The following is a 12,972-nucleotide window of genomic DNA, read 5'->3' as shown; positions in this document are numbered from 1 at the left end:
CTGCTTAACCATAAGTCCGTCATGGAGGAAAAGTAGTCAACAGAGCGCAGTTTGGTGGCAATTTCCTCGCGTAAGGCCTCATGCATGGCTGGAAGGGAAGTCTTTGTAAAATATTTTCTTGAAGGCAACCGGTACCGGGGGTCCAACTTGTGTACGAGGTGGCGGAAGCCTTCTTTCTCCACCGTTTGTATCGGCATCATGTCTTTAGCCACACAGTAAGTAACCGCGTCAGTTATGTCTTTCCACCGCTGGCTTTGACTGGCGTAAGGCGTACAGCTAAATAAGGCATTGACAATTCCATGCTGAACTACTTTTGGTGGATTTTTACTTGCCGTCCCCGCAACTCCTGAAGTTTCTCGCATCTGCATGCACTCTTCATAGCGCACAGGATGTTTGTGCTTTAGATGACTGAACAAATTTGTCGTGTTTCCACCCTTTCCTGACACAACATGCTTGCATGTCTTGCAAAGGATAGTGGTCTGATCCATGTCGTCTTTTCTGAAGCCAAAATAATTCCAGATGACAGAGGTGGCTTCCTTTTTTGGAATTAAGTCAGGTGGTAATGCCACATCCTTGCTTTGCTCAGCCATGTTTACTTTGACTCTTACTTTGACCTAGTGCACCGCCTTCCTGCGGCAGGAGTTGAAGGGCGCGCAAATGACGTCACCATATGATATCGCAATATTAAATTTTATACCGGTGTCAAAAAAACCACCGGTGTTACCGTGGACGAGACGATATTGCACACCCCTAGTTGGACGCATCTTACCCCGGCGGAATGACAAAAACGGTTGCAAGCAGGAGAATGCCTCTACTGTGGAGGATTGGGACACTTCCGTGCCATCTGTCTCCCTCGCCCAAAAGACCAGGCCTGTCAGTTAAGGTCGGGATTCTGACGGGCCAGACCCAGACCAAAACTGAAATCCCGGCAACCATCACTTTTTCAGATCAAACCCTCACCGTACTGGCTCTGATCGACTCAGGCGCAGAAGACAGCTTTTTGGACGCTCGCCTGGCGGAAGAAGCGCAGATCCCACAGATACCACTACCCCGACCCATAACTGCTAATGCCCTGGACGGCAGAACAATCGCCCAGGTAACCCACACCACTGCACCCATTAAATTAAAGCTGTCTGGCAATCATACTGAACTAAGTGAGTTCAGGTTGATTTCAGCACCAGATTCCCCCCTGGTGCTTGGTCACCCCTGGCTGTCACTCCACAACCCCCACATTAACTGGACGACCGGAACCGTTATAGGATGGAGTGAGGAGTGCCACCAGTCCTGTCTACGGTCAGCCATACCCCCCACAGGAACAGATTGTAGCGGGGAAAAGGCCCCAGACCTGTCATCAATCCCCAGCGAATACCATGACCTGGTTGAAGTCTTCAGCAAGCACAAAGCCTCCTCTTTACCACCTCACCGGCCCTACGATTGTGCCATAAACCTTCTACCAGGGTCCTCTCTTCCAAACAGCAGGTTGTACAACATCTCCAGACCTGAAAGATAGACCCTGGAGAAATACATACAGGAATCCCTGGATGCAGGTATTATCAGACACTAGCCTTCCCCTTTAGCCACAGCATTTTTCTTTGTCACCAAAAAAGACAAAACTCTGCAGCCCTGTATTGATTATCGGGGTTTGAACAAAATTACTGTTCATTATAAATATCCCTTACCCCCCATCAGCTCAGCGTTCGACGCCTTGCTTGGTTCCACCTTCTTCACTAAATTAGACCTCTGGAATGCTTATTACCTGGTCCATGTCAAAGAAGGTGACGAGTGGAAAACAGCATTCAAAACCCCGTTAGGACATTTTGAATATCGGGTCATGCCTTTCGGCCTCACTAACGCCCCTGCAGTTTTTCAAGCCCTGGTCAACAATGTTCTCCGTGATTTCCTCAACCGGTTTGTGTTTGTCTACCTTGATGACATACTCACCTATTCCAAATCCCTGTCGGAACACAAAAACCACATCCGTCTGGTGCTTCAGAGACTCCTGGAGAACAAACTGTATGTCAAAGCCGAAAAATGTCAGTTTCATCCTGAGACCGTTAGCTTTCTGGGTTATGTGTTTCTGAGCGGGCAGATGAAGACAGATCCTGAAAAGGTTAAGGCAATTCTGGATTGGCCCACGCCCCACTGGCCCAACGGCATCTGGGCCAGTGTCTTCAGATGTGGAGGGCTACAAAGGCAGCCCTGGTTCGGGCTTTGGACAGGAACCGCAGGGGTGCTGACCGGCGCAGGGTTCCCTCTCCCCCGTACCGTCCGGGACAGAAGGTCTGGCTTTCCTCCAAGAACATCCCTCCGCGGCCGGAGTCCCGCAAGCTGTCCCCTCGGTTCCTGGGTCCCTTCGAAGTCCTGGAGGTCATCAACCCTGCGGTCGTCAAGCTGCGGCTGCCCCGGTCCGACCACCTCATCTGGGCTTTCCGTCAGCGCCGTGCTGGTGGGTCACCTGGGGGCTCCCCTTGGGGGGGGGGGGGGGTGTACTGTCATGGTTCATGCACTCACACACCTCCTCCTTCCGCCTGACCTTATTTGGAGGATGAAGCAACACTGCCATTAGTACGGCGCAGCTGAACGACATCAGGCTGATTACTCCTCATGTATAAGAACTCCAGGCGAATCTTCAGTCTTCGCTGGATTGGACTACAGCCTGTGAACCTGACCCGGAAAACCACTGTCCACTCGGAGAATCCTGTCTGCCCGCTCCAGCCCATCCTTCAACGATCACATCATTATTTCCATTGTTTGTTATAATAAACCATTCACTTAACTCTCCGTGCTATCTTTTCCTTGGATCCACGACACCAGCCGCGACATTTAAGAAGCACACGGCACATTTATGTACATAGATTATTTACTTAGAATGTTTTTTTGTGTTTAAATCTTGTCTTTGTCTTCTAGTTTTTTTAAAGCTGTTTTTCTTCTATTTTATAATCTTTATAGCATTCAGTGCGGACGGCAAAGTAAGAATTTCATTGTTCAGGGAAAGTTGTTTGAATCTTGAATCTTTAGAGAGAACATGCTAATGACAAAGCCCCACACTAGCAATGTAAACAATAGCCTAAAACCAAGACAGAAACTCAAGCAGTAACAGAAATAAATGACACAGAGGTACATTTATACTATGTAGATCTAAATTTATATTACCTTGAGCTACATTTATATCCTCCTGACTACCAGAAAAAAAAAATTTTTGTTTAATCAATATTTTTCTTAATTTCCCCAACTGTTTGAAGGGTAATGAGAAAACTCTGACAATGAAACTCGTTCTTCTTAATTGAAAAATACAGAACAAAATTCAGGAAATAGCTACAAATGTCCACTACAGAAGACAATTCTCAAACTCTTAAATGTTGTGGTAAAATGTTGTTATATTCATTTAGAAAATGGTTTAATGTGTTCTCAAGAGATATCATAAAGAAATATTACAATAATAATTCAGGACTACACTTGCACAAAAAGAAGTTATGCACTTACTTTTCCTCTTCTTATGAAATGTGATTGTGGTAATGAATGCCATTTTCCTTGAGGAAAAACAGGAGGTTCCCAAAGCCCCACCCCTATAAATGTGGTACCATTCAAAAGCCCTGGATGTCCTTTTTAGAGAAGAAAATGAGTGGGTTTAATAGCGTGCAGGGGGATGGAGATATTCAGCTTTACAAATGTCCTCCACAGAGGACAAATTTATACTACTGGTAGTCAGGAGGATATGGCTTACAGCTAAATTAATATCAAGTAGAGCAACATGTACATGATGTAGAGCTCATTTTATATTATGTACAGCAACATTTGTATGACGCAGAATTACATTTATATTACGTAGAGCTTAATTTATATTATGTACAGTTACATTCATATGACGTAGAGATACATTTATTTTATGTAGAAATACATTTATGCTATGTAGAGCTGCATTTATATTATGTACAGCAACATGTTTTGTCTTTCTTATCTCTTCTTAATCTTCTCTCTAGCTCTGTTAAAATAGTTTTTTTTATTCTTTATTTTATAATCTTTTATGGCATTCAGCGTGGACGGCTAAATAAGAATTTCATTGTTCAGGGAAACTTGTTTCCTTACTAGGCAAATGACAATAAGCACTGAATCTTGAATCTTGAAAGCATCTCTGCCCACTGGTATAGTGCTGCTGCCTTACTGGACGTCCGTCGTTCTACTTCACACCTTTTCATGTGAGTTTCCTCTCGTATTCACTGAAGAAAAACTATATATGTTGAGAAACTCATGTAACCGCTTCTGTCTCTCTGTCATCAGAACTACACTGTCCATCACAGATGCTAAAAACATCTGTCATTCCATCAGTTCCTTCTCTTTTTGTCTCCGCAGCTCCAAAAAAATCTAATATTTCTGATGTTTCTAAGCCTTACTTAGGCTTTTATATGTGAACTATCAGCCTTTTGGGCATCTTGTATGTCCAGTTTGACATATGATTTGTAAATGTCTTTATGATGATCTTATTATGTCATGTCCTATTTTATCATGTTTTAGGTGTTAACCTGCCAGTGGATTTGGTTTTCATTACTGAATATAAATTAAACCAAGAGAAAGATCAATCAAACCCCGGAGTAGTTTGTAGGCAAGGCCAGTTTATCTGCAGCATGATCCAACAACGGGAGATTCAAAGAGCTTTACAGAAAACAAGAAGCATCATTTAACATTAAATACAAAAGAAAAAGAACATTGGATAAAGACAGGATTAAAACATGATCACGTCAAAACTTCCAGCTTAACAGAACCAGATCCAGATCTGGACTGTAAATAAAAACTAGTCCATGCAGCAGAGAACAGGTGGGTCTTTCAGCTGATCTGAGGCTTTCTGGGAGTTTGTTCCAGACATGTGGAGCATAGAAGCTGAATGCAGCTTCTCCATGTCTGGTTCTGACTCTGGAAACTGATAAGAACCTGGATCCAGATGACCTGAGGGTTCTGGTAGGCTCATACTGGGTCAAGAGGTCTCTTATGTATGTTGGTCCCAAACCATTCAGAGCTTTCTAGACCAGCAACAGAACTTTAAAGTCTATCCTCTGACGGACCGGCAGCCAGTGTAAAGACCTCAGAGCTGGACTGATGTGGTCCACTTTCTTGGTCTTAGTGAGGACTGGAGCAGCAGAGTTCTGGATCAGCTGCAGGTGTCCGACTGATGTTTTAGGTAGAACCTGTAAAAACACTGTTACAATAATCAAGCCGACTAAAGATGAAAGCTGGACTAGTTTTTCCAGGTCCTGCTGACACATCACATCTTTTACCCTTGATATGTTCTTAAGCTGATAGTAGGCTGACTTTGTGGTTCCCTTCATGTGGTTCTCAAAGTTAAGGTCTGAGTCCATCATTACACCCAGATTTCTGGTCTGGTTGGTGGTTTTTAGTTTTATAGACTGAAGCTCTGTGATGACCTTTAATTGTTTCTCTTTGGCTCCAAAGACCATCACCTCAGTTTAGTTTTTGTTTAACTGGAGAAAGTTCACACACATCCAGTCATTAATCTCCTCAATACATTTACCAAGAGCCTGTACGCCCCGTACAGGCTCCTGGTGACATTGTAATATATACCTGTGTGTCATCTGCGTAGCTATGATAACTAATGTTGTTGTTCTTTATGACCTGTGCTAGTGGGAGCATGTAGATGTTAAACAGAAGAGGCCCCAGGATGGAACCTTGGGGAACACCACATGTAATTCTTGTCTGCTCAGATGTAAAGTTACCTATTGACATACTATTGACATACTAAATAAGTTTTAAATAAATTGTACTGGAAAAGTTAGACCCCAGTTTAAAAAAAGGGTAAAAACTCCTAGTTTAGATGTCAGTTGAATGAAAGAGCTCAAGTAAAACTAACTAATCTTGTAATCTTTTGCCAGTCTGATACTTATTTACACATTTATAATTGTGAAGCTGCAGTTTTACTTGAAAAACAAAGTTTTACTAAGAATCTATAAGCTGGTTTAGTGGAAAAACAATCAACATTTACAGAAAAGAAGAATCATACTTGATAATGAATGGAGTGAAATTATAAAGTGGTATGAAAGAAAGAACGAGTGCATGAAAAGCATCCTTGTGTGTGTTTGGGTCTGCTCAGAGGGTGGCTGTTCCTTAATTTAAACCAAAGGGCTGCAGCTCTGTGGATCTCACACTGTTCAGGAGCAGCTTATCTCCAACTCCAGCTCAGCTACAACACACCTGGAGTCTCCACAAAGACAGCAGAGGAAGCAGATCGTGGATGAGAGCAGGGCAGCGGTGCATGGACAATACCAGGCTAAGATGTCATGAGAGAAATGAAGTGAGATTCCCGACATAAAGCTTTAAAAGTGAAGACAAGCCCTCCCCAAGGAGGAGCCCTGACTTCCTGCGCTTCGCCTCTGACTCCTCTGTTTTTCTTTTTCTCTGCTTTTTGCTCAGTTGTCCTCGTCTCTCTCATCTTTGACATGTCTCTGACTAGGCCTCACCCAGTTTAACCCTGTCTTCTACTCATCCAGCCCTCTGCCATCCTCCTCCATCATGCACTCCTCAACCCGTCTTCATTTTCCTCTCACCTCCCTCATACTGCCACCCTGGAGTTTATGATGTGCTGCTGTCCTTACATTTACATGCAGGAATTCAGCAGATTAAAGAGGGAATGTTACTGTGCCATAAACCATTTCCACGCCTCTTGATCACGAAATGGAGCTGACTCTTCACTACTCACACACACACACAAACAAACAAAAACATGATGGCTTCATAACAATTCAGCTCTTATTGATAAAATAAATGCACCTTCTAAATATGTCTCGGTTCTTGTCCTGGCTCTTGGACTGAACCCAGTTCATCAGGTCAGCTTATATAAGTGTGCTAATGAGACACTGATTTGCTATTGGTCTCATTACACTGCAGAGAACTGGTCTGAGAACACAGGCAATATGCAAGAGGGACCACAGTTTAACATCTGGCCCAGAATGGCACAGAGCCATCCGGGCACCAGTCACCATTACCAGGTTGTCGTAGAGACAACATCCCTGGACTAATCCAGTTGGCAAGACTGCATGTGGGAAGATGTGTGAAAGTCTGAGTGAGCGTTTGTTTTTGTCTTTTCTTTTTATGTCTGTCTTTGCCAGAGCTGAAATTTCATGGCTGGAGATGATCTGGGGTGATTCTGAGTGCATTGCTGTATTATCTCTTTTTGAGTCTGATGTAAGAGCCTTGAGATGTATGAGTGTGTTTTCTGCTCTCCTGAAACAGGCAGTTGTTTTCGTTCCAGCGTATCAGCCAGTGTGGAGGAGTGTACAGTGTGAGACCATGCTATCCGTTTCTTTACATGTGGGTCTGAAAAGCTGTCAACTTCTATCCCACGCTTCGCTTTGCCAGAGCAACAGACAGGAAGGAATGCTGACGCGGTTTAACTTGTAAATTGATGAGATTCTAGGACATGAACTGATGGGACATTAACAGACATCACTTTGATCATTCAATTTCACTTTATTATAGATGTTTGGGGCAGAGTGTCCTCTCTTTCCTTTTCATTTATAAAGTCCACCAAGGTTATGTTCGTCAGTCCATATGTCCATCTGTCCGTCTGTCAGTAATCACGATTAAAAAATTGAATTGTTGCCCAGCATATATATATATGTTATGTCTTGGTGGAGGTCTGCATTCTCAGTGTTTCTACTTTTCATTCAGGTCTATAGAGGCTCTGCCCCCATGAGAGCCTCTGTGTTGGAATATTAATTCCTAGCCATGATGATACAAGTAGTTGTTGTTCCATAAATTCATGGTGCTGCAGTTCTGCCATGTGTGAGTGTGGTGGGGTTCTTTGCCAACAGGCAAAGTCGCTCTTTAGTTTGTGGCTGTTTTATTGTGCTCGTGGCTCCCAAACTGTGCTTAACATTGAAAAATTATGAAAAAACATCATCCCTCTCCTCCCCAAGGTTGGCAGTTTGGCAACCGTGACAGATAGTCTGCTACAACATTGGATTTTCCAGATTGATCTTGGATGTGGAACTTGAAAGATTGTAGTGAGAAGTACCAACATGTAAGCTGGCTGTTATTGTCCTTCATTGAACTAATCCAGGTAAGATCATGATGATCAGTCTCTAGATCAAATTCTCTTCCATTTAATTGCCAGTCCTTCTTTTTCAATGACAGAGTATCTCGTGTCATGAGGAAGAAGCTTCCTGCTCAGGAACAGGATGGGTTGCTCAGCTCCTTCCTTACCCTGGGTCGGAACTGCTCCAATTCCCAAGGCTGATATATCCACTCACACCAGGAACTTCCTGCTAAAGTCTGGACTGTGTAGGACCAGAGATGAACACAGCTGTTTTTTAAGGGTTCTGAAGGCTTCCTCACATTCCTCATTCCAGGTCCCAGGGTTTTCTGGTCTTTGGTGGTAAGTGCTGTAAGTGGGGCAGCAATGGTTGCAAACTGTGCTACAAAACGGAGATACCATCCAACCAAGCCCAGGCAGGAACTGACCTTGTTTTCGGTCTGTGGCCGCGGGCAGTTAAGGATAGCCTCTGCCTTGTCAACCTGAGGCTGTGCCTCTCCTGGTCTCAGCTGGTATCCCAAGTATCAAACCTCTTGTTTTGCCCACTCACACTTAGCAATAATAAAGTCAGCCCAGCCTGCTGAATAGCTCCCAGGACTTCCTTTAGATGGTTGATGTGCTACACTCAGGTGTTGTTAAAGATGAACACAACATCCAAACAGGCAGTACTGAAGTCTTCATACCCCTGTAGGACCCTGTCCATCAGTCTTTGAAAGGTTGCTGGGGCTCTATGGAGGCCAAATGGCATGACAGTGAATTGAAATAGTCCAGCAGGAGTGCAAAAAGCTATGTAGGGTTGGCAGGAGGGCTCCAAAGGTACTTGCCAATATCCTTTGCAAAAATCGAGAGTGGTGGTGTACATGGCAGATGCAATTGAGGTCATCAATTGTCAGCATGGAATAGGCATCGAACTTTGAAATGGTGCTCAGCTTCCTGAAATCAATGCAGGGCCGTAGTGAGCCATCCTTTTTGGTTAGGAGAACCATTGGGCAGCACCACTCTAATTCTGACAGCTCGATCACTCCCATCTCCAGCATGGTTGTGATCTCCTCCCTCAGTTTCCCAACCAGCTGCTGAGGAACACGGTGTGGTCGTTGTCTGATGGGTCGGTTGTCCTTTACCCGAATGACATGTTGAGTGACTGAAGTTCTGCCTGGCTTTGCTCCAGACAGGGACGGTGCTTCCTGGAGTACACCTGTAGAAGGTCTGATGCTTGGTCATGTGTGAGATGAGAAAGCGCTGGTGTTGCAGTCTGGGTTAAGGTGTCCCGACTTGGGTTCTCCTTGTCAAACTCCTCTTGTCTCACCACCAGGCCCACTGTCGCCACCTGATTCTGAGGTTCTTTCAATCTCTTTAGTAGGTTGACAAAAGTCTGTTTTGGCTTCTTCTTATCAGGATGATGGACTTCATATGTCACAGGGCTCCATTTTCCAAGTAATGGTGTATGGTCATTGCCACTTTGACAACAGTTTACTGTTGGAGGAAGGAAGGAGTAGGAGCACCTTCTGACCTGGTTCGAAGTCCAGCTGTCGTGCCTGTTGGTCTTACCATTTCTTTTGTGTCCATTGTGCCTCTTGTAAGTTAATTTCTGCCTCTTCTTTGTATTTTGCCAAACGTTCTCTCATTTCCAGGATGAACTGCACCACACCTCTCTCTTCTGTGTTGCTAGCAGGACCTTCCCAGCTTTTGTGGAGTATATCCAGGGGTCCCTGGACATCCTAGCCGCACAGCAGTTCAAACGGTGAGGAACCGGTGGATGCTTGAGGAACCTCACGATAGGCAAAGAGAAGAAAAGGTAGCCAGCTATGCCAGTCCTTACTCGTGTCAGCCACAAATTTCTGCAGCATCCGCTCTGGTTGAACCTCTCGACCAGTCCATCAGTCTGCAGATGGTTTTAGTAGCGTGGATGCCTTGCTCTTTGGGAATTGCTGCATGAGTTGGGAGCAGAAATTGGTAACCTGGTCTGTCAGTATCTCATCAGGGATCCTCATTCTGTAAAACAGTTCAACCAAAGCATGGGAAATTGTTGAGGTAATGGTGCACAGGGGAAATGCTTTAGGATATCAAATGGTGTAGTCACAGATGACCAAGATATATTGATGTCCATGACTGCTCTTTACCAGTGGTCAAACAATTCCCATGGCGATCTTTCGGAATGGTGTGGAGATAACTGGAAGTGGTTGAAGGCAAACACTGATCTGGCCTGAGAAGAGCACACGTTTTCTGATAGGTTGGGCACGTCATGCAGTATGATTGAATGTCTGTGTACATACTGGGCCAATAAAAACATGAGCTCACACGTAGATAAGTTTTAGGCCTTCTAAGGTGCTCAGCCCATGGAACGGTATGAGCTAAATGCATTACCAAGGGTCTGCAGCTAACTGGGATTACAACACTAGATGAAAAGTACCAAGATACGGAGCGATCCGATACCGCTATCTGTCCATAACTGTCACAAATATGGACAAGATACAGGGAAATCCCCGCCGCATCCCTCACGGATCCCATTTTTAGATCTCTCCGGATCCGGACCACTAAAGATCCAAAAACCCGGATTTTCATCCGTGAGGTATCCACAAGATGCATGTTTATGTGATCCCTTGTGGATCCAATTTTAGATCTCCTCTGATACTGACCACATCTTTAGCGGATCATGTTCACAGATCACGGGAAATATGTCGAACATCCGTGACGGATGCCCGTGGGGTATTCGCGGATTTTTCATTTATGCAATATGTCTGATTTAATAGTTCTCTTCATTAATTCTATGGTTTTGCATGTAACCTTTCATGTAAAAGTACTAACCTAGTTCTTATCTTTTAAGATCTTAGCAGGCATTAAAATCACCCAGTCAGTTTCAAACATCACAATAGTTATAATGTGACAGTCTTTAATCTTGGTTTGTGTATCATCATCATGTTGTACAAATCATTTGACCAAATTACACATTACTATTTCAGCAAGCATTTATAAAATGACATTGTCAGATTAAACTGTATAAAAATATCAGCAATATTAACTGAACAGTGGGAACAGAACAGAATGAAGCAGTCTAATAAATCAGGTACATAACTGCACTGCTGAATGAAAACATGTCAGACATGAAAAACAGACCAATGTTTTTCTTTTTTTCTTAATTAAAGCACACAGTTTCATTTCAAATAAATGGATCTGGTCCCTCTCAGCGGCTGCCTCTGGCTATATACACCACTGGGCGCTCTCTGGTGCACCATCCTGGAGGACATCTTTTGTAGGTCAACGAGGTGGCGCTGACACCTTTCTAACATGTCCGTGAGTCTTGTTGTCCTCCATTCAGGTGGATTCGCTTTCCACACGTCTTTGTCTTCAGTGTCCGTCTTCTTGTCGCTCATCATGCATGCAGGCGCCCGTTCCAGGTGTCTGTACTCCTCATTGGTTAAGATGGAGCGAGCTGCAGATCGGCATGAATTTAAAAGCTTTAACAGGAAACATTAGATATTACTCTCAATGGAGAATGACATTTATAGGTAAATGAGAACATTTTTAATGATTCAACTCACTCTATGTCTTCGGTTGTTGAGCACTTTGGCCCTCTGATCCTCTTCCACTTTGTCTTCTGACAACTTCGATTCTCAAAGTATCTGTTGCTCCTACGAACACAAAAAGTGACACATTAATATGTGAAAGATCTTTTCAACAAATAGTCTTTCTTTGGAGAGATAAGCATTATTTTTAGAACAAGTTTTAGAGTCATAACTTCTGATCAAAGAGGTGTCATGTTCCTCTTCATCTGTAACCGGAGTTGTGCTCAGACGTGAACTTGCAGATTACATCACAGAAAACACAACAAAGCAACATGAAACATGACAAATACTAAATCTACTCTGAAAATTCGTTAGTGACTATGTAAAATCAAAGTGCCATTATTTTTTTTTTACCTGAGTCAATTTAAGATGGACTAAAGCATCATTAGTCTGTGATCTGATGAATATATAACTACTGAAGTGATGCCGCATAGAAAATACATATCTTGTAATCAACGTACAGACTATTAAATGGTATTAGATGTCTTACCTCTCATTTCCTCTGTATTTGTGCCCGTCCTCCAGACTCCTGTGGATCCTTTTTACCTCCCGCTAAAACAGCCAATATCCCAAACCGATCAAATTTAGATCATGTGAGAAAAATATTTTGACAAACTTTTGAAACACCTCATTACAGCGGCTTGTACAGCTGTTTTTTGTTTGTGTCTGTGTTTGCAGACATATTTTGACTAAGGCTCTGAATGTTTAAAGCCTCCGGGTGGGCGGGTCCTGGATCCCAGGTTGTAACAGTAGTAACAGTATATGAAGATGCATGTTAGATCTGTTTTACTCACATCTATGAAAACAACAATAAAGGCTTAGTGAATAACTTACAGATGGGTTGTAGGAATCTGCTGCAGAGTCGCTGATGTTACTGCTCCTGCAGCCAGTCTGTTCTCCACAGCTTCAGTCAGTTCAACCAGTTTCTCCATCACCTTGTCAACTCTCAGGTGTGCACTGTAAACCCAGATAAGTTTAATCTACTTAAAAAAATCAAGGTAACTCGTTGCCTTAAATTTTTTAAGTAATGAAGTATTAGTTGAATAAGTGCAGTGGACTATGTTCAATGTACTTGAGTGCCTATTGGAATGAAATTAAAGATTTAAGGTAAATGTACTAATAACAGTTACAGAAACTGAAGTTACTTAGCTTAACAATTATCCACCACCCATTTGTTTAACTCAGTTTGTTGAGTAAGCATTACTCTATTACCAATTTAACAAATCTGTATATTCTAATTGACCAAACTTAACTTTTATAGTTCTTAAAAATCAAAATATATATTTCAGTCAACAGAGCCAGGTAAATAAACTATACTTTTTTTATTTAGCATATTTTTTTCCAACAACAAAAGTAACAAAAATACAT

General features: G+C 43.0%; 1 long non-coding RNA gene across 1 annotated transcript; it reads right to left on the bottom strand.

Annotated features, from left to right (window-relative positions):
- Positions 1 to 11,594: 11,594 nt before the first annotated feature.
- On the bottom strand, positions 11,595 to 12,559 carry LOC121637548. Its single transcript, XR_006009863.1, has 3 exons — positions 12,439 to 12,559; positions 12,095 to 12,156; positions 11,595 to 11,670 (listed from the first exon to the last, which is right to left on the bottom strand). It is a non-coding gene; the product is annotated as an uncharacterized LOC121637548 (long non-coding RNA).
- Between the last annotated feature and the right edge of the window lie 413 nt (positions 12,560 to 12,972).

The sequence above is a fragment of the Melanotaenia boesemani genome, chromosome 3, assembly GCF_017639745.1.
Source record: "Melanotaenia boesemani isolate fMelBoe1 chromosome 3, fMelBoe1.pri, whole genome shotgun sequence".
NCBI classification, from domain to species: Eukaryota; Metazoa; Chordata; class Actinopteri; order Atheriniformes; family Melanotaeniidae; genus Melanotaenia; species Melanotaenia boesemani.
The sequence above is the reverse complement of the archived record's forward strand: the minus strand, read 5'-3'. Positions and strand labels throughout refer to the sequence as shown.